Consider the following 21,038-nt stretch of genomic DNA (forward strand, 5'->3'; position numbering starts at 1 on the left):
TAAAAGTGTAAATAGCTTACATATATGTATTCTATGTACTTATTCTGAATCAAATTGTGGTGAAATCTGAGATGTTCTAAAGAACTGCAATCAAATCAAACAGTGATGCACCGATTTAAAATTGGAAATGATGACAATATTTTTCATGTGCAAATCTGCCAATGCTGATACATAAACTTTTTAAAAATGTAAAAATTCGGACTACATCTACCTGGATTAGCATTACAGAGAAATAGAACATTTATTTCTATAGCATTACAAATGCAGTAAAATTTTGCTTTAAAATCTTAGTGAAATCTAAACATTTGTCTGATGGTGATACGTTTTTTTAAGAGCAAACATCTGCTGATGCTGTTAATAGCTCCAATATCATTGTACAGCCTAAAAGCAGAGGCCAAAGACTTACAATACTCAAGATTTATAGATGCGCCGATATGGGAATCGTGGACAGATGCTGATGTCCGATATTCTTCATTTCTGCCATTGCTGATACATAAACATTTATAAAATGTAGAAATTTGGACTAAAGATTATTGAATTAGCATTTCTCATAAATTACCATTTATTTTTATAGGGATAAAATTAATGAGTGCTGTAAAATTAATTAAATGCAGACATTTTGGCACAATAGCCAGGCGTCATGTAAAAGTTCTGCTCTTCCGGAATACAGTGAATACATCATCAAATATTGGTTTGAAATATCCACCAAATCTAAATATCTGTCCAATATCAAGATCATACGAATCGTCATCAGGATCAGGGTTACGTAATGCGTCAGCTGGTGCATGGGAGTCGTGTTCATGTTACCTGTTAACGTGACTGAGGCTGCGCTCGGCCCAAAAGCCCTGAAATCTGAACTAAAGGCCTCAGTGCGGACAGGGCCCTGCCCCACAGCAGACTGACAGCTCCACAAAGGCCCCAGGTGCTTGTTTGTGCTTCCCAGCAACACCTGATAAGCCCCAATTAGTGCCCCTCCGAGGTACTTGGGCTACCTCACCACCCACCTGCTGCCTCTATATGGCTTGACACCATTCTCCACTTTCTCCTGCGAAACCCGCAGCAATAACTGTAGCCTGGCTACACCAAAATAACAGCTTACTTCTCTCAAGTCACAGCTTGGCCAAAGCGTGAAAAAGCCACATTAATAAAGTGAAAATTTACAGGGTGGTAAAAGGAAGTGACTTTGGTGAATTTGGTCTTTCAACAAGGACTGCGTTAATGTAATACACTGTATTCATACGCAGGTGATGTACAGCCAAGTCCATAATTATTTGGATGTCAACAAAGTTTTATTTTAGCTGTCAACCACAGAATATTGGAGTTAAATATATGCATTGCCTCTAAAAATGGAGGAGATATGTATAAATTGGTTGTAATTTCTACATCATTCACCCTATTTGGATGTAAATTCCCCTCAAATTAAAGCTGAAATTTTTCACTTTGAGCTCATATTCATATTTCATTTCACCTCCAATATGCCGTGGTAGACAGCTGTACATATGTGAGTCCATTATCAGTGTGTTCAGAGTCGCACTTCATTTTTACTACAGGGAAATTCCTTTCAAAATTTCAGCATAATTAAATGGTCACGATGTAAACAAAGCCATTCTAAGTGGTTTCATTTAAAATACTCTGTTCTACATAAGTCAGAATTGTTCACAAGTGGTGGTGACAGGGAACCAGATGTTTGAAGCACTTAAAAAGCTATGTTACATAAAGTTCTTACTGTGAAACGGTCACAAATAATGCTGCCTGATGCCTGAGACATTGTTTTACGAGAGTTTTAAGTGTTTGCCCTAAAACACATTTAATCCATGCAGGGCTGAGAGGTACATGGAGGGAACTGTAAAGCAAAATAGTACCCAACACCTGTTGTGAACCCTGTTTCCTATAACTAACACTGTGAAGAAATATGAGTCACATCAAACCACTCTGAATGACTTTGTTTAAAACTCAACGACTGAATTATGCAGAAATATTGAATAATCTGTGGAGTTCCTTTCTAATGTGACCTTTTTCTGTTTTTTTTTTCACTAATATGGCTTTTTCATGACTTATAGGCATTCAAGCTGTGACTGAGCGAGCCAAGCTATCACTGCTGACGCTGCACATTTGCTGATTAGGATCTTTTTCATTAGTCAGCGATTAATTCTCACCACGTGGAATTATCATAATCTGTCTTGGCGAATGATTGTGTGCATTAAAGCAGTTGATAACGACTCTCTCGCTTCTTTCCCCTAACCAATCACAGTCAATTAGACTGCATGTCACATCATCATCACAGTCATTTTTCTACTTAGAGTCAACTCTCCTGGGCTTTTAGAGCCTGTGCTTGTAGCGTGCATGCTTGCATGTGTTTGCATGTGTGGCAGCCCTTTCCCCCCCTCAGCCACCTCTCTTCTGTAGGGCTGCGCACTAATGGGCCGGATAATGTGCACTATTACCTACAGCTCTACGTGCCAAAAAACAGTTTTTCAGCCTCTCTCGGGCCTATCATCATCCTCTTCATCACTTTCACATCCTTTTAGCTCTTTGTAACACCTTCTACAGAGTGCTCAGTGGCTTTGTGGTGTCACGTCTGCAGCGAGACTAAAGACAAAAGGTGCAATCAGCTTCAAAACGCACTGTCCGACTTTCTTCACCTTTCACATATGCAATCGGAAAAAATCACTACGCTGTGATTTTTATCAGGAAAACATTCAACTTTGTGCAGACATTACAGGACCTCAACGTCTATAAAGGCAGCCTTTCATGCTCTTGTCTACTGCACTCTGTCAAATGTAATGATATTGACTGGACGAGTTGGAGCTATGTAATGTAAGCGATATGGGAGCAGAGGGAATGAAGGGGGCAGAGATAGTGGGAGAAAGAGAGGGGAGGGAAAATTCCATGTGAAGGCCAAGGCCATAGAGCAAGTCATGAGTCAATGCCGATCACCTCAGCAGAGCTGATAGTACGTGAAGCTCTCTCAGGCTCAAGGCTGCACGCGATCAGCCTGCCATCAGTCATTCACACTTTCCAACTGGCCTGCATCAAACAAACACATTTTACATTAGAATATATAAATACACTGTACTGTACACTACAGTATACAGTACTGTGTTTGGAACGCGTGGATTACACATATGCAAATGCCATCACTGTAAAAACAACAATATGGTGGTTTAACTAGAAATCTGATTTTATTAACTGTTAATTAGTTAACAGAATGTACCACATTGATAATTACTGTACTATTAACTTACTATTAAATGTTCAGTGAAATGCTAAGACAACCAGGTTACTTGCTTTTTAATTTGAAACAGTAATTCATTTTTTATAGTATACAATATGTAACTAAATATACATATGTAATTAAATATACATACATTTATAAAGTTTCACACAAATTTCACATGTAATATTATCTATATATGTATTTTATAAATATAATAATAAGAACTGCATGCTTTTGCATATACCTCTGTATGATTTGAATCTGTTTAGTATTACAGGATGTATTTAGATTTCAGAGAGATTTTCAGTAATATTAGAAAAGTATCACTTGAGTATTCTTACGGTGCCGTCTTTCTTTAAAATGTAATCTTTTTTAACTCTTTAAAATTAAATTAACTTACTGTGGCTTTTTAAACATAATATATGAACATTTGAGATCACAAAATATATCTATTATTTGTAACCCAGAAAATATTGACTTTCAAGAGGGTTGAATATTTTTGCAAGACACTTTATTATAATATATTAAGGCAGTACACGTTCACAACACTTTTACTATGGTAAATATACAGTTCACTAAAGTGCAAGGCCTTTAAAGTCCATGATTCAAATAGTCTGAAATTGCCACTAAAACTGAAAGGCATTTTTTTTCAGCTGAAATGTTTTTACCATTTGTTTGCAGTTCAGTCCATGGAAACCAGCAACGAGGTAAAGACACTATTCAGAATGAGAAAAGATAAACACTAAAACGCGCAGACTCACACTCAATAATATAGTAATAAAGAAACCGACCATAAACAGAAGAACAGAAAGTCAGCACAGACTTTTCAACAGGTTAACGAACTGAAGGACAGAGCAATAGGACAGTGTAAAGAACTACGTACAGTGTACAGAGCGTACATCGAAAATCTCAATGTTTTTTATATAAGTCTGAAAAAAATTTAATTTTGAAAAATAAAAAAGTAAAAAGAAGAAAAAAATTTCAAGATTTTGGTTCACTATTTAAATTTAAACAGATTTGAGACAAAAGGTCAGTTTTTAAAGTCTTATCCATTCAGATAGTTATCAGGTGAATTAGATCTACTCATCAGAAGCTTTTGCACAAACTGGTGGAGTCCATGCAAGCTGTCATTAAAGCAAATGAGGGACATATCAAATACAAAAAATTCTGAAAATCTCACCCCAATTGTTAGGCTGATCATATCATTTTTAATTTGTAATACAGTAAATTAGAAAAGAATGCAAAACAGAAGCATTTTCAGTAGTGTTCTCTGACTACTGGACCCCACTGTAAGTATCTAATATATGTAACATCAAGGGCGACCAATACAAACTGTACAAGCAGAGCACGCCTCCGAAAATGTTTACCTCAAATCGCCCACAGAACAGGCCGCTCGGTGCAGACTTTGTTTCTCATGCACTTTGTTTGCCTAGCCATCATAACACACGCAACCGCATTTAGCGCAACAACGGCATCTGCTGCGAGCTGCACCTCTCTGTTCATTTATTATCCATGTAGGCAGGCTGGAGCATGCCCTGCAGATACATGCTCACACACACACACACACACACACACACATATCAGTCTGGCACCATGCTGTTCTCCACAGCAGACTGCTGGTGCTGCTACTGAGCCCCCCTTCTGTATCGCAGCCCCAGGCCTCCTCTCGCTCGCTTACACATGCACACACACCTCACCATTATGGCCGTGCATCGATTAGCCATGCAGAAGTGCGGCGCTTCCCAGAATCTGAGTGTATTGCTGCGGCGGACAACAGCAGCAGGGCAAAGAGAGGCTGAAATACGTGGAGACCTTTGGCCCCCAGCAGTCGAGAGGTTTTGCCTATTTATATCAGGCTGTGAGAGAGGAGTTCAGATAGAGCTCCAAAGTGAGGGTCCACAATCAGAGCTCCTTGAAAGGCCTGCCGGAGGCCACTTTGAGACGGGTGTGTGTGTGGAAAGAGAATGAGAGCTGGAAATCGTATCACAACATAGAATACCACGACATGTCACAATTTGACTACAGTATGGATGACTACTTTAATGGTAACTGCTTAGTCAAGAGTTCTTACTTTACTTTTGCTGTACTATTTTAGAGATGCACCAATCATGAAGTCTTGATTCTGATTTCTTTACAGCTAAATTGGCCCTTTTTTTATTTAGTTTTTTTAATATCTGAAGCTCACACTGTTTGGGCCAAGTGAACACATAAAACACACCAGTACTAGTACATTTATCATCTATAATTTTCTCTTTAAAGGGTCTGTATTATGTTAAAATGCAATGTCCTTGCATTTTTGAAAAGAATTTGACATCTGTTTTTGAATAGCAGATACAATACAGACTCAATAAAGGGCATCCAGTTAGAACAGAGCTCATATATATATAAGTCATAAAGGCACAATAACAACTGTAGGAAAATGGTAGTGTAAAAACTGTGACAGGTTTTGGTATTAACACTCACTCAAATGTCATAAGAGGACCTTAAGGAAAGAAGTAAAATACAAAAAACATAGAATGGGTCCTTTAAAAGGCCAAACTGGCATTTTAAATTTATAAATAAAAAATCAGTTGCCTAATTAAATAATATCAATCAAATAAAGTGCTACAGTAAGCAGCAACTGGCTAAGTAGCACAATGAGTCATGCATTATTATGCTGGAACATTTTGGTACAGCTGCAGCAACAGCTTTCAAATACAGCTCCCACTTACCTGGCTCATACAATTTACATCACAAAGTTGCAACACAGATAAAAAAAAAGTTAAAATAATAAATCGGTCGACTGCCAACTGCTCGTTTGAAGGAAAATCACCCAATTCTGGTCTTGTCAGATTTCTGATTGTGGACCTCACTACTTTTAAAATGTAATTACATAACAGCACGATTAGTTTCTTAGTGATTTGCATGCACATTCAATATACATTCTGCTTTGACAGCTCTGATTTTCCACTTCTGGGTTTTTTTCTGTTAGTTGTCAAGAAATGACAAAAACGTGAGTTTTACTTTCAGCAAAAAGAGACTTCTGCTCTGCCAAATTCTGATCTGTTCTACATACAAACTGAAAGTTGAGCATCCACACTTACGATAAAACATCTCTGCTTCCTCAGACAGTGATAATTATCTACGCTCCTCCCAGTCATACATGCATATATATGCGTACAGTTTTGTCTAAGTGATATTGTTTGCATTTTGAGTTTCAGAGACCTGAGCCTGCATTCACAGAGCTTCTCAGAGTACGAATACCGATCTAAGATCAGATTTGTCTCGTATTTACTATGACATATTTTACATACAAGAGCAAATCCGAGATCACCACTCCTACTCTGAAAAGCCGTGACAGAATCTCCCTTCATAATTTCTACTTCCTGTCACCAGAGCTTCCACAGAATGTAGTATTCGTGATTGATTTTAAGAGGAGTTCAGCTTGGCAGATGGAGGCAGTAGGAAACAGCACAAAAGATGGCAAATCTCCCCTCCTGTCCTTTCTTATCACCAGAGCACGGCTGAGTGCTACCAGACAGACTGATAATACACAGATGCTGGAGACCCGAGCTCATACCAACATACAAACATGGCAACACACCCGCACTCTCCCGCACAAACTGAAAGAGTCTTCGCAGACACCAAACGGAGCCACATACACTGTAAAAGCGAACCCCAATGCAACTGAGTTGACACCCTCTGCAAATATCTTTGCATGCCTGTGCGTATCACCCCAGATACTGGATTGCAGAGAACCATGATTGCTTCCTCCTGCTTTGCAAAACAACTGTATGTAACAGCGCACGAGTCACACCCGCATGTAAATATAGAATATGGTCAGTAGAACAATCCACAGTAGCGCTAAGATTTTGATAACACCACAGATGGTTTCTGCTGTGGGCCATGCGCGTGGATGTGTGCATTTTAACCAGGTAAGTGCTGCAGTGAGCCCAACCAGCAAATCAGTTGCGCTTGCACATGTGCCAGCAGAAGGCTCATCATTTCACATAAGGGCGGGACTTGCATTGGGCACAGAGGGTTGATTCATAGAGGGTAAAAACATCTGTGCTTTCTGCCTTTAACAGAGCAAATGGAGCACTGCATATCTAGAGCCAGGACTTTCGCATAAGCCGTGAAGTTGCACTGGTGCTACAAGACTAATGTAGCTATAAAGTGATGAAAGCTTAAACCCCATCAATTATCACTGTATAAACAGCCTGCCTAAATCATCACACTCGGCTCAAACTGTGCCGAGTTGTTAAATAGTCTCAAGTCGACTTGCTTATGATTAAAAGTAAAAAACATTTTTATACAGTGTCAGAAATCTCACACGCCAGTTTATTTGACATTTCCTTACGACTCGTGAGTGATTTATCAGGCAGTTTGCACAATGCTAATTGGAGGCTATACAGTTTTGACATTGGCCTTGCAGCTCCATTGCAAAAGCAGCAAAAGCAAACATTGAAAACCAATTGTGTTTTGGCTGACTGACTACATCTGAGTGAGGTGAAGAGTTGGGTAGATCTGATTTTTTTCCAGAACCATCACTTAAACTGAATATCAAACTGTTTTTTCAGTGATAAGGATTCCACACCATACACTATTATAGGCAGTTGCTCAACCATGCTACTACTGTTCTGGACTGAGCATGGGGCCATAGAGGCAGCAAAGAGAAAAGCAAGAATGTAAGCAGATCAGCTGCTGTGGCGAGTCACGGAAAAGATCAGACAGATAGAAGATAAGACTCAGTGATATCTCAAACCTGGGAACTCCGAGTCAACCACAAGAGGTAGTGTAAAGAAGATTAAACACACACAGGCACTGAAATACAACGTCCCTGTAGCTTTGAGTGTAAACTTGCTTAAGCTTGCTCCAGACATGCATGGTGTAAAATGAGAACAGCTGAGTAGATCTTGCAGCTCAAGAAATGAAGGCGATGACTCAAGGGTGGTGTTCTGTACTTCTTTGTTTGTAGAGCCTGCGCTTAAGGATAAATACCTGCCCTTTCATTTTTAATGCATGCATCTCACCAGGGAAAAAGGAATCAAAGCTACCCGAGAAGAAAAAGAAACAGATCTGCATCTTTGCATCTCGTAATGAATCCTCTAATGAAGTATTTGTTTTGGATCGGGGTGAAGTGAATGTCCCTGGCAGAGGAAAACTAGCACGGTGAGAGGCAGTGGCACCGTGCCATGTGCCTCGTGGACATGATTCTGCTGTGGTAATATAGGGGGGATTTGGAAATCCGTTAACGATTTTATTCTGCTGACTCTTGAGGGGGGGAGGGGAAGAAGCTGCAGGAGGCAGTTTGGCCACAATTTCCTCTTAGCATACTGGTCAATGCACTGTTGCTAAAATGCGTGCTTTATTTTACTTTCTGGTGCTCTCCTTCTTCTCTTTCGTGCTGTCTTGCTTTCACACATACACACGAATGCACGCACTACTATGCATGCACAAAAGCACTGTGCACATACACTTTGGATGGGACAGTATGAAAACTTCCTATTATGACATCTGTGACCAATGTTATTACACTTTTCAGTAAAGTTAGTGTTCTCAAAATATGTTCAATTTGCTGAAAAAGCAGGGATACTCAATTAATAATGCTTTTTTAACCTCTAATTTCTTTATGATATCAAAAACATCAACAACAACCTAAACAAATCTTCTGGGTGGATGGAGGACTTATTTGAATATCGCACCCTTCAGCGGTACTGGCATCGCAAGACTATTTTTATGGGGATTTTTTTTGCGGCATCAGTTAACCCTATGAAAATGAGCTTCTCGCCACCAACCCATTCTGAGAATTTAGCGTTTAGCCCTTTAACTCATTTAAATCCGCTGCCAGAGGAGGTACAGCGCGTGCATGTTCGACGAAATGTGTCACAGTGAAATGTGTCAGTGTGTACAATCCATGCCTTCTGTGTGCCACCATGTTTTATATCACTGGATAAAAGATGAACAAGGCTTCTTATATCGCAGGAGTACTGTGACCACGCATCTCAGTCAGAGCGCAATTAGGACTGGTAAGCAGCTACAGTTGTTTCAGTTAACGAGAGTAAAGATAAAACTTGTATAACACACGAATGATGTCTTGTTCAAAAAGCTGGTTTGCGAGACAAATTAAATAAAAATCTACAAACTTCTGGCTTTGTTAGATCACTTATTTTTCCTGTTAAATAAATGCAACAGCAGCATTGAGAAGTAACATGAGAAGAGCGGGTTAAGAGACAACAGAGATGGCATACGTTCTAAAAATGCTGGGACAGATATCAGATAGAAAAAAAATAATCTGATTAATTTCCTTTCCTTTGTTCGAGTAGTTCGAACATACCTTTAGACCATCTTAAGTGAAGCTCTTCAATTAAATAAAGCACATTTAAAAAGCTAAGTAGTTTTTAAAGCAGAAATGGTGTACTGGTATTGATCTATACACAAGGTTTTATTATTTGTATCGGTAAATGAAACGAGGTGTCTTGTCATCTCTAACAAACAATATATTTTACTTTAATTATAACTATGTAAACATGCATTATCCTGATATGTACTTTGCAAATTGACTGTAGCACTACACTGTTTACTTCCACTGTGAAAGATGGTATATGTATTTTAACTGTACATAGTTAACGAAATTATGCAACCTTGAAACGGTATGATTATCACAGTGTTTTATACCATGATACATTTATTAAACCAGCAACTGTTCCATCCCTAGCAGACACACACTCAGACACACTGGAATGCACACACACTTGCTATCTTTTTTTTTCATCGTTTATTTATGGCTGCTGTTTATTTGCTGGTGGGTTCTTAGCATGTGGGCGAGAGGAGACAGGAACAAAGGGATGTGTAAAGAGGGACGCTGCAGAGCCGCAGGAGCGGCGGCCTCAATGATCGACAGCCCCCCCAATCTGCCCCACGGGGGGCCAGCAAGCAGAGGGAGGGGGGGGCCGCCTCGGAGGCAATTAGTGTAATACATTCACTCTAAGACCAATCCTGTCAACTCTGCGCACGGCATGTCTAATTACACTTGTCCCCACATTGCTTGGTTTTGCATATCCTCTACTCGCTTTTCTTTCATCTCGTGCACTGCATATCCAGCCTCCGCCACTCCTTCCTCTGCCTTCTCTCCTTCATATAAACCTCACCACGGAGATCAAAGCCAGGAGCCACAAAGAGGCGATTAAAACACATCTGGGAGACGGAGCCGTGGTCCTTCATCCACCAGGATGTCGGTACATTAACAGCTAATGTCATGTTACTTCATTACTCCATTTTCGACGGGCTCCTCTGCTGAATTAAGCATGTCTAGACAAGGTTCTCTCCCTGTATATATAACCGCCAAATAGGCCAACATAACCAAGGGACAGGGCCATTGAGGGGTCAGAGGCTGAGAACACGGGGGTTGTAGAAGAAACACTCAAAACGTTTTGAAAGAAATGAGCATGTTTAACCACGAAAAAGCTCAGAGTCACTGTCATATCGTATGCTGGTGGTTTGACACAGCGTTTGACCCCAAGACGTAAAGCACCATGGCAAAGAAGTAGGCTTTTTTAGATCCAATGATAGAATCAGCAGGCCTGATCTAGGGCAGAGTATCAGTAAGCCGCTCTCACGTTTCATCAGCCCTGCTTTTCTCACACTCGCTCTCTCCCACACTCACTCGCACATCCGTTAATGAAAGGCCCTGAATGACAATCACGATAGCTTTGTCTAGCACCCCTGCTCCAGTTCCATGCTGTCACCAGAAGACGGACCCCACCCCTGCTCATATTCTCCCGCTTTATCAGGACAAATGTATGTGCACGCATACGCGAGAGACATCACAAAGGAAACAGCACTGTAGGCTCCCACATTTTAGCAAATGCAGCCCCATGGTTTGCTATCTTTCATCAGAAAATGACAGAAAACAAGAGAGGCAGACTCTCTTAGTCTATGCCTCACACGGTAAGACAAACGGATGAGAGCCAGCTGCGACATGAGCTCTTCATGAAACATAAATGTATATAAATACATGCGGGAACTGGCTGGTTCTCAAAAACCAACGATAATCCTCTAGTCCTTCTCATACACACACAAACAGACTGAGAACAAGTGATATGAACCATGCTCCCCAGAGGAAACTTGAAGAACTTGGAAAGTGTTCTGTTCTTCCAGAACACTCCCAAATGCTTGCGATCCTTTAACTTTTCCCACTGGGCGTGGTTAAGGTTTCTGTTCATGCTATTGATCTGGAGTAGATCAAATTCCATCAGGGTTGGTTTCCTGAAAGCACTGAGAACAAGTGTCATAAAAGGGCGGTAATGACAGAACCACATCTCTCATTCACTCTGACTTAGAAGTGAAACAAACTGGCCATTAAATTTCAGAACCTGTGGCTTGAGTGGCCTCCTGCCTTCTTGTTTTTTTTGCATACTTCTTCCCTTTTAACAAAACTTTGTTCTGGCACAAAACTAATCAAACAAATCAGATGCTGCCATAATTTGTTTACTGTAACCACTGTGATGGCTAACGTAGTGGTGTGGTGGCTGTGGTGGACCCTCTGCTGAGCTGGTCCACTTGACATCATAAATGCTGTTCCTTTGACAAACGTTTACTAATATCACTCTCTGCAATAGGGTCTTAAATAAAATAAGGTGTTAAATGGGCAAGCATTACACAGAGATGCTATCACTGCAAAAAATCACTAAAAAATATATATATAAATATTTATTCTGGGCATAAATTCTCTATTTTGGCCACAAGATTAATTTACTTGATGGCCCTACTGGCCAGTGCAATTTTTAATTTCTGTCCCTGAGTGCAACGTTTTTAGAAACTCAGTTCAGCACCAGACACATTACCAGTAGAGAATAGAGACTCTGAGGAATCCATATAGTCAGAACAAGAGCAGCTCTTTCTGCGAAGTGCAGAGCAGAAACAGGCACTTAACCTGAGTTTGAGAATGAGGAACAAACACCCATCGATGACTCCATCTGCACTGAGTTGCTTGACAACGCATGGCCAGCCATCAAAAACAACCACTGGTGCTGTTATATGGTAGGGGGAACACTGAGAACAATAACAACTACCTTTAACCCTTAGAAGTTTGTAGTTATTATTGTCATTTTGCTGTACTATTTAAATGTAATTACATAAAAAGCCTACATACATTTAATTTTATTTACATTTGATTTACATTCTGTATTGGCAGGTTTAAGTCTGCACTTCTGGCAATCAGGCAAAATGCAAGGGTTATTTTTTCTACTAAACAAGACTGTACAAACAACTGTAACTTCTCATGACAAACATATAATTTAAAAGGTCAGAAGCTGCATTTTGAAAAAATAATTAAATAAAATGTAAAAAGAGCCTGCTGAAAGTGTTTACAGCTGGGACATCTAGGAGGGTTAACTACAGCTGGGAAAAAACTGGTAAAAAAAAATACAAAATGGCTTAGAAAAATGTGCAAAAGACACAGCGGAATTTTAATGAACGCTGCCATGTGTGCGTAAGAGGCTGCAGAAGACTGGGAGCCATTGTCCAACCCTCAGCACATCCGTGCATGTGCATGTTTTAGGGTCTTATCACTTGTGCGTACATCTTATCAGTGACCCATGTGTTTGTCATGGGCCACTTCAGGGTGCACTGCATTCAAAAGCTCTGGAACGTTGAGAAAGCACACACACACACACACACACACACACACACACACACACACACACACACACACACATACCTCCAACCATTAAACAGCAAAAGCACTGAGAGAGAGGGTTAAATTAACAAGTGTCATTGCCATTTTAACACTCACTAAAGGATCAGTGCTTGAAAGCCAAACATCTAAACAGACGAATCATAAATTATGCAAGATGACCAGTTGCATTCTCATACCACAACCAGTCATCTTGCATAATGTGTTAACAAAAAATCTTGTGTAATCTTTGATCTTCTGTTGCACCACATGACTATGCAAAGGTTAAGCCACACAAATCAACTGTAACAATGTCCCAGGAGAACAAGAGAGTGGAGAGCCTGGGCATTTTCATGCTAAATGGCACAGTGGTCCAGGCAGGATCCATCTTTCAATGCCTCTCATGGACATTCATGAATCTGCATTACCATGTGGATGGGTCTAATCCCATCACAGAGGGCTGGGCTGAAAGGACAGGCTCAACCGAGACAGATCAGAAAGTCTCCGCTCTGCGAAAACCCCCTACTCACTCAGAAGTGCCTTCACTGAACCGTCCAGCTCCTGCTATCCCTTCTCTCTGCAACCCAACAGGGGGGCGCTGCACCAGCTTCTCCAGCTGCACAAACAAAGGCAGGCAGGGGAACAATGTAGTATCTGCTAAGGAGGGAGGGGTATGATGCGCCTCTACGTCAGCCTACCTGGGCCAGCCTCTCAGCAGCAGATCCTGAAAAGTGGTTGAAGACAGCTGAAAACCACAGCGCCAATGTTGGAGAGAGTGCTTAAAGCCACAAATCTTTCAAAAATATTTTATGGCTTCAATCGTCAGTAACACAAGAAAGGTTTCCAAGCCTTTTTGTGGCCAGGAAAGTGGAGAATATTATCATAGTAGCGTGGGAGAGAGCCAGATGTTAAGCATTTCATGCTGGTGCAAATGTTGCACCTGCTTTTTTTCCCCCAAACTGTAAAACTGTGGTCACATAGATGGCAATGAACAAGACTTTAACCATTACTTACAACATAAAGCAAATCATTTACATTTGCACAGTTAAGGAGTGTGCTTTTTAGCCTAGTGAAAAAAAGTTTGCACAGACTTGACTGGTTTTGATGACTCACCAAAAAGCTCCCAACAACAGCAAAGGCTTTCGTGTGATTAGATTTGGTTTGTGAACTACAGCTTGAGATTTGTTTCCGTTATGAAATACAAGCTCAGACGCCGAATCTGTTACTTTGTACTGAGCAACAGGAATGGCGAGAAGTCAGCTGTGCCTTTCAAAGCTTGTCTATTTTCGCATGAGCTGAAAACTGTCCTAAAATGGCTAAAAAGTCTCCCCAACTGAATCTCTGTTCGGTAAATATTTATAGTTTTCCCCTTGGAGCACTGACTACATCTGTCTGCTTAAGACAGACAAATTGTGCTGGGTGTCTGCACTGTATACAGCATAAATTGTGGGATGTGTTTTCGATTGTCGCCGTGCTAAACGAATGCACGCTACTGTTTATAAGACAGATGGGTTAGACGGTCAGCCGTGCAAAGAACGGCAGCGTGTGCTCGAGGTGAACAGGCGGAGGACGGGTAGCGTGTTGCTGGGACACTCCTATTTCTTGGCACAGACACCAAGAGCTCCATGTTGCCGGCTGTGAGTTGTAACTTGCTGAGCAGCAGCAGCGTCTTGAAACAGAAGGCGTTTATTTCGCTGCAGCTGCCACACCCAAGGAAAAGTGTTTTTCAGTCCAGGCGGTCTGGGAAGGAGGGAGGGAGGGAGCGTGTGCATGCTGGCTCAAAGCGGTCGGAGCGGTGAAAACCTTATGGCTCAGGCAAACGCTGGCCCTGATTAATATCACAACCACAATCAACACGTACACCCTCTCACAGAAGGCATGTATTGATGAGTGCGAGAGGGGAAAACACTGCCCTGGTTTTACACCAATGATTTTCCCAAAGCGTCAAAGCACATCGATTATCGTTATGTGGCGGAGAATGGTCATAGCGATATCAGCTCAACTGTGCAATAATGATCATTTGACTACAACCACTTCTAGAAAACCAAATTCTAGTAATCTGGTATAAGGTTGTGCATGGGGAATCCCAGCCACTAGGTGTTAGCAATTCAGTGATATGTTATCATTATTGTAAAACTGTCATGATTGCTTTTTCTGAGTAAATCATGGGTATCTTCAGTGCCTCTGAAACACTGCACTCACCACAAAAAAGACAGATTTAGACCAATTAAATAGAGTCTGTAAACAACAACATCCAGTGTACAGTAACAAGTAGCTGATTGGATATCAGCCCATTGTGATACCATCTTATTTTATTCATGCATTTTATCCTCCTCTTCCTTTTTAATTAATTGACTTTTGCAAATACCATGTTACATATTATATATTGTGAAAATGCATGCTATATGACCTTATTTTTTGCCATATCACCTACCAATGGCTGTACAACATCACCCGAACACAGGTGTGTCCAGAGCTGGAACAGAGTATAAAACCCAGGACCAGCTTGGGCTCCCCAAGGACTGGGGTTGGGAACCTTTGTACTTTTTGTTCCGCTACTCGGAAAAAGTATTTATTTTCCATCTTGCTTTAGATTCACAAGTTTCCTTTGTTATAAAAGTTCTCGCGGGACCGGCCTTGAGTTCAGCCAACGCAAGGGATCCTAACTCCCCTAGTGACAGCTCCCTCCTGTCCTTCTCTACTCCTGCTGCCAAAACCCTCCGTTCGAGAGTCCTTGAGGAATTGCTCCACCCACACAGTGACACAGCACCACCCTTAACCCCCCCACGTGACTGAGGCCAAAAATCCCACACTTCCAGTTCCCACCACTGCCTAACCTCCTTCATTTGTTTATCCTTCCGTTCACTTATACATCTGTTTATTTATCTGCTTGTTTATTTAGCTTCTTTTCTCATGAACTGCTTGCAATCTTCTTTTAGCAGAAGTGGTCAGGTTGTATGTGTGACCTTGCGAACCACGGGCTCACTGCTCATAAGGAACGAATTTCCCTCTCAAAAGGCCGGGCTTCAGGCGAAAGTTGAAATCCGGGTCAGTAAACCCCTGCCCTCACCTACGACCATTTTCGGTAAACATGATTCAGAGAGATCAGAGTTGCCACAGTAACGTGATCAGACTGTACCAGGTCACAGTTACAGTTTGGTTTGAGTCACGTGTAGCACTCTGAAATGTAATGAAATTAAACAAAAATAAATAAGCTGTGTATCCACAGCCCAGTATATGTTTGCATCTATTGCACGCTGTTTATTCTTGGCTAATCATTCCTCTTGTGTACATTCATTGCCTTAACTGAGGACAGTTATCTAGAAGTCAGTAGTTCAGAGAGTGATAGAAATCCTTAACAAGAAACCCTTAATCATTAACCCAGTACTCCTAATCTAAGACCAGGGCCTGTAGTCCTGTTAAAGATTCTCAGACTGGAAGTGCTGATGTAGGATCTGTTCTTGTCAACAAGGTCACCAGGTTTATATATATATATATACATATATATATATGTATATATATGTGTATATATATATATATATATATATACACATATATATATATATATATATATATATATATATATACACACACACACACACATACATATCAGAGAGGAATATGATCCTAAATCAGCAGTCCCGCAACCTGGGTACTGAACATTATGTGTCTTGATCTCTCAGAATATACACAAATAGGCCATAAGACGCTTGTCATAATGACACTGCAGTATCATGACGATGTTATGACTGTTGTCATGATAGTTATAAACTGCATGGCTTTGTCTAAAAGGTCAGATTCAGTGGAACATCTGCACCAAAACTCCTGTTCAGGGCGTGCAGAGCATTGTGGGTACTACTGTTTTTAACTAGTGCAAGCGATGCTGCACAAACTGTGGTCACAGCTGGACGGGTCTTTACAGAGGGCCATCAGCAGAGCCTGTGAATGTGCGTGTGAAGCATTCTGTCAGCGGTCAGCAGAAGCGGCGTGTTACCTTTATTCAGCTGTAGCAAATGCAGACAGCGTGTTACTCGTATCAAGTTTCGTATACTCACAGAACAGGAAACTACACTGTTTACTGGAGGACAACACGCTGACACCTGAATGCGACGGCCCACAGCCCAGACAAGCAAGTCTGCCCTCTGAGTCTAGCCATGAATGGACACAGAGACAGCCTCATTCAACACCTGATATTCCTGCCTGCCTTCATTTTTCCTCACATAGACAAGTTTACCCTTCTCTATATAGCTTTTGGCAACTCCCGTGCACATTTGGGCATTTTGTTTAAAAGGTCTGCTGCAGTTTGGGGCCAGACAGATAACTCAATCAAGGGCTTTCCGAAGAATAACAACGGAGAAAATGGCCTAACACATATTTCCCAATGTCTACAATGCTGGCAATGACGAATGAACACCTTTCGTCAGTGCAATTACAGGCATTTCCTCTTCCATCCTCCATTATCAGGTTATCAGTGGAATAGAGGCATCTCGTACCAGAAGAACAGACTGCACCACCAGCCACCCCCTCCCCACCACCTCACTCTCTCTTTCCACTTCCCTCTAATAAGGCTAAACACTGCAGTTATGAAATCACACCTCTACTAGTGTTCCTTGCCTATCCTTGCCTATCTGTTTCATTACTTGACCCAGATCCAGCACCCACCCTGTGCATGTTGTGCTCAAAATAACCATGAAAGAAAAGGGAGACGAGGAAATCTCCAAGATCCACTAGCACTGGCCTAAATGCATTCCACCGTCATGCTTCACAATAAGCAGCTCACATGTGGAATGTCGCCCCAGTCAAAACACCAGAACCTACAGCACTTCTATCATCAACCTTTATGGTGTATGATGTCTGTCTCCAACTTCTTTAAGCTGATTCCCACAGTGTTTGACTGAAAACGGTTCTGCAAATGACACTTTCATGTAGAGGTGGGCAACAAAACCATACTTCATTGTGATAAATATCACTGTGCTTTTGTGAGCATATTGTGGACGCTGTCCACTGACTAACTGCAAGTCCTATTACATAGACAGCATAATTAGACAACTAATCAGTACGTGAAATGGTCAAAAATATCATGTCTAGAGTTTTTGATGGCCCTTTTCAATAGTTGCACTACTAGTGCAGTGTGTCTGCGAGTCAAAATATTATGTGATATGATAATAAAGTGTAGTGAAATTATATTTTTGGCACATTTAGAGGATTTTTAGAACCCTACAGACCCATACAGACAGATGCTCCACCACCCCGCCCCCCAGCCCTCGAACATACTGGTGGTATAATAGAGTCTTTTGTCTTATTAATACATCCTTTAAGAACAATGCGAGCATTGGTGGATGGGCAAATCCTCAAAACTCTGAAAGGGAGGCGTCTCACAACGGCTACATAATGTAGACTAGCACCCTGCTATGCATGGGCAAACAGACTCCCGTACTCTTTGTCAAACGAGTGACTGCAATACACATTGCGAAGAGAAGGAACTGAGTAAGAAACCTACAGGTTGATGTTTAACTCCACATTGCGTTACACATTGAATGAAATGACTGTTAGGAGCTGCGTGAGAGCTAAATAAATCATAACACGCAGCTGCGCTTTGTTAACGTATTCTCTGCAATGTTTACGTAGCGTTACGTGTTAAAGCGTAAACTCAGAGGTGACAGTAGTTTCCCTATCGCGGGGGAATTAACAGGTCGTGCTGATAAGGCGTGTAGAGACGATAACGTTAACCTTATCTGCGATTTCGAAGGACAACTTACTAATTTGACTAAACAACCGACTTATTTGACTGACGACGAACGATACAGTGAGGACGACGTGCTTTTGGAGATGAGGCTGAACTCAGCTCCTTAATTCGCCCCGCTTCTTCTTCGAATTTCCCCGTTCCACCTTAAATGAGCCGCCAGAAAGTAACTGCTGCACCATTTAAGGTGGAACGGGGGAATTCGAACCAGAAGCTGGCGAATAGTATTTTTGTGGGACCTTAACAGAGAGAGAGAGCGACATAAAAGGAGAGTTTTCCTCTTAAGAGATGGCTTGTTAACTCCAAACAGTCTCTTTTCTCCTCAGGTGCTGCTAAAATAAGCCTGGCTTTCCTCACAGACACGCTGAAAAAGACAGACTGGACTCACCCCATGTGCGATGCAGGGGAAAGAGAAGAGCCTCGCGTTGCTGTCCGCAGTCCTCATTTATAAAGCTGACACAAATTCAGTGTCGTTCATTCCTGGCCGACTCCTCTGACTCGAAAGTTTCCTCAGTGAAATGATAAAAAAATACGTTGGCGAGCTGCTAGCATGAGCCGAAACTTTCGCCGAGTTCGTTAGCTACGATAGGTGGGTAACCGGGTCTGGATAACTAAGCTAACATAACCGACGTCTATCCTTTATATCCCCGTATCAGGTGAACGCCTAGGTGTGTAAATGAGCTCTACTCGTTCAAAAACAGCAACGTCTCCTCGTTTGTTAGCGCTCTGTCTGAGGTAAGTTAACGTTAATCCCACGGAGTCGGGCGAACGCGCTCTCGCTGATGAAGTCCCTCAGCAACAGCTCCTCGAGCTCGAGCTGCAACAGCAGCAGCAGAACGTCAGGAAGGCGCGCGAGCCACACACATGCGCGCGCACGCACGCTCACCCACACCACATACGCTGGAGCTCGAGCTCAGAGCGAGACTCTACCTGGATTGTGCATTTGTGGGAAAATAAATCAGTAAATTATTTTTTTTCTCTCAGAATATTGTTCTTTTTAGTACTTTGACAAAAGTCAGTTTGAGGAAAAAATGCATTTTTTATTGCAAGAGTTGTATTTTCTCCCTTTCCCCAGGGTCCAAATGAGCTCCAGATGTTTTTCTTCTTTTGGTTTCCACCTCCTCACTTCCTCCCTCCTTGCAGAAAGTTTTGTGCTGTTGTTTTTTTTCTCACATTGAAATTGGCCCGCAACTGTGCTGCTGAGACATGTACAGGGATTTACAGTGCAGGACTGGTGGAACATTACAAAGAAAGTGAACACCATACTCACAGCTGTTTTGTGGAACAGCTTAAGATTTGGCTACACAGCATGACCTTGTTGACCTTTTCCTCAGTCTGTTTAGATTCAGTGGAGATTCTAGGACTGTGGTGTGGGTGATGGGTGGCAAAGGCAATTTTAAATGGTCCGAAGTCCATAAACCCCAAAATTATTGTGGCGTCAGTGGTGCAGAAGAACCAGAGGATGCCATTATTTCTGCTCAGGGAAATGCACTTTTATTAAACAAAGCAAAAAAAGGCCACTGAGTCACAGCCAGAATAGAGGGAAAGGTCACTTGTAGCCAAGCAATGTCTCTCTATGGTAGACACACTAACTCACAGCCCAAGACAATGATACACAGTCAATACATAAATGTGCCTTAAAACAATAGCGACAACATAAACAACAACAGCAGCAGCAGCAAATGCCCTTTTAACAGAGGGGTGCGGTGCATGAGACAGCTTTGCATATCACACCCCTAAAGCCCCTTCTGAAGCACAGAGCAATATGTGCATTTATCAAAAAATTACACAAAAAATCTGCCTAAAATTGACCCCAAAAATGATCACAAATGACCCAGAAAAAAAGGGCCTATTCCGTTTTGTCCTCTTTTATGTGAATAAAGTGATAATGTTGCTGCACAGACTTGAATTATTTAATCATAGCCATTGCTTCTCCTGCTCTTCCCCTTTTCCTTATCTTATACTAATGGTCAAACCTTATTCTCTGCTCATATTGCTCTTCTGTTATTGTTTGCTATCCGGTAACGACCAGAGGAGGATGGGTTCCCCTTTTGAGTCTTGGTTCCTCTCAAGGTTTCTTCCTCTTGCTCTTATGGAGTTTTCCTTGCCACTGTCGTTGTGACAATGCTTGTTGTAAAAAGCGTTATATAAGTAAATTTGACACTGGATGAGTGGATAAATCAACAGAAGCATATTTATGCACAAACAGTAGCGAAAACACTGGAGGGCATATGGTTGCTGAAAGAAATACAAAATACCTGCCCTCATTTGTTTAGGATTCCCAGAGATGAATGCACTGTGCTAGCTATGTTACAGTGACGACATGGAGAGAATATTACAACCAAGTTGCAGTTATGCAAAATGTCCTTTGCTCTGTTGGTGTCTGACTGTGCATATCATTGCATGCTGAACCACTGTCTTCC

General features: G+C 41.5%; 1 protein-coding gene across 1 annotated transcript in view; it reads right to left on the reverse strand.

The window, feature by feature from the left end:
- s1pr2 (sphingosine-1-phosphate receptor 2) overlaps window positions 1-19,433 on the reverse strand; it is a 28,801-nt gene extending 9,368 nt beyond the window's left edge. Inside the window, exon 1 of the mRNA XM_036567524.1 lies at window positions 19,004-19,433. The gene's annotated coding sequence lies outside the window, so the exon portion shown is untranslated. The remainder of the gene's footprint in view (window positions 1-19,003) is intronic.
- Between the last annotated feature and the right edge of the window lie 1,605 nt (window positions 19,434-21,038).

This window comes from Colossoma macropomum, unplaced genomic scaffold (assembly GCF_904425465.1).
Source record: "Colossoma macropomum unplaced genomic scaffold, Colossoma_macropomum, whole genome shotgun sequence".
Lineage (NCBI taxonomy): Eukaryota > Metazoa > Chordata > Actinopteri > Characiformes > Serrasalmidae > Colossoma > Colossoma macropomum.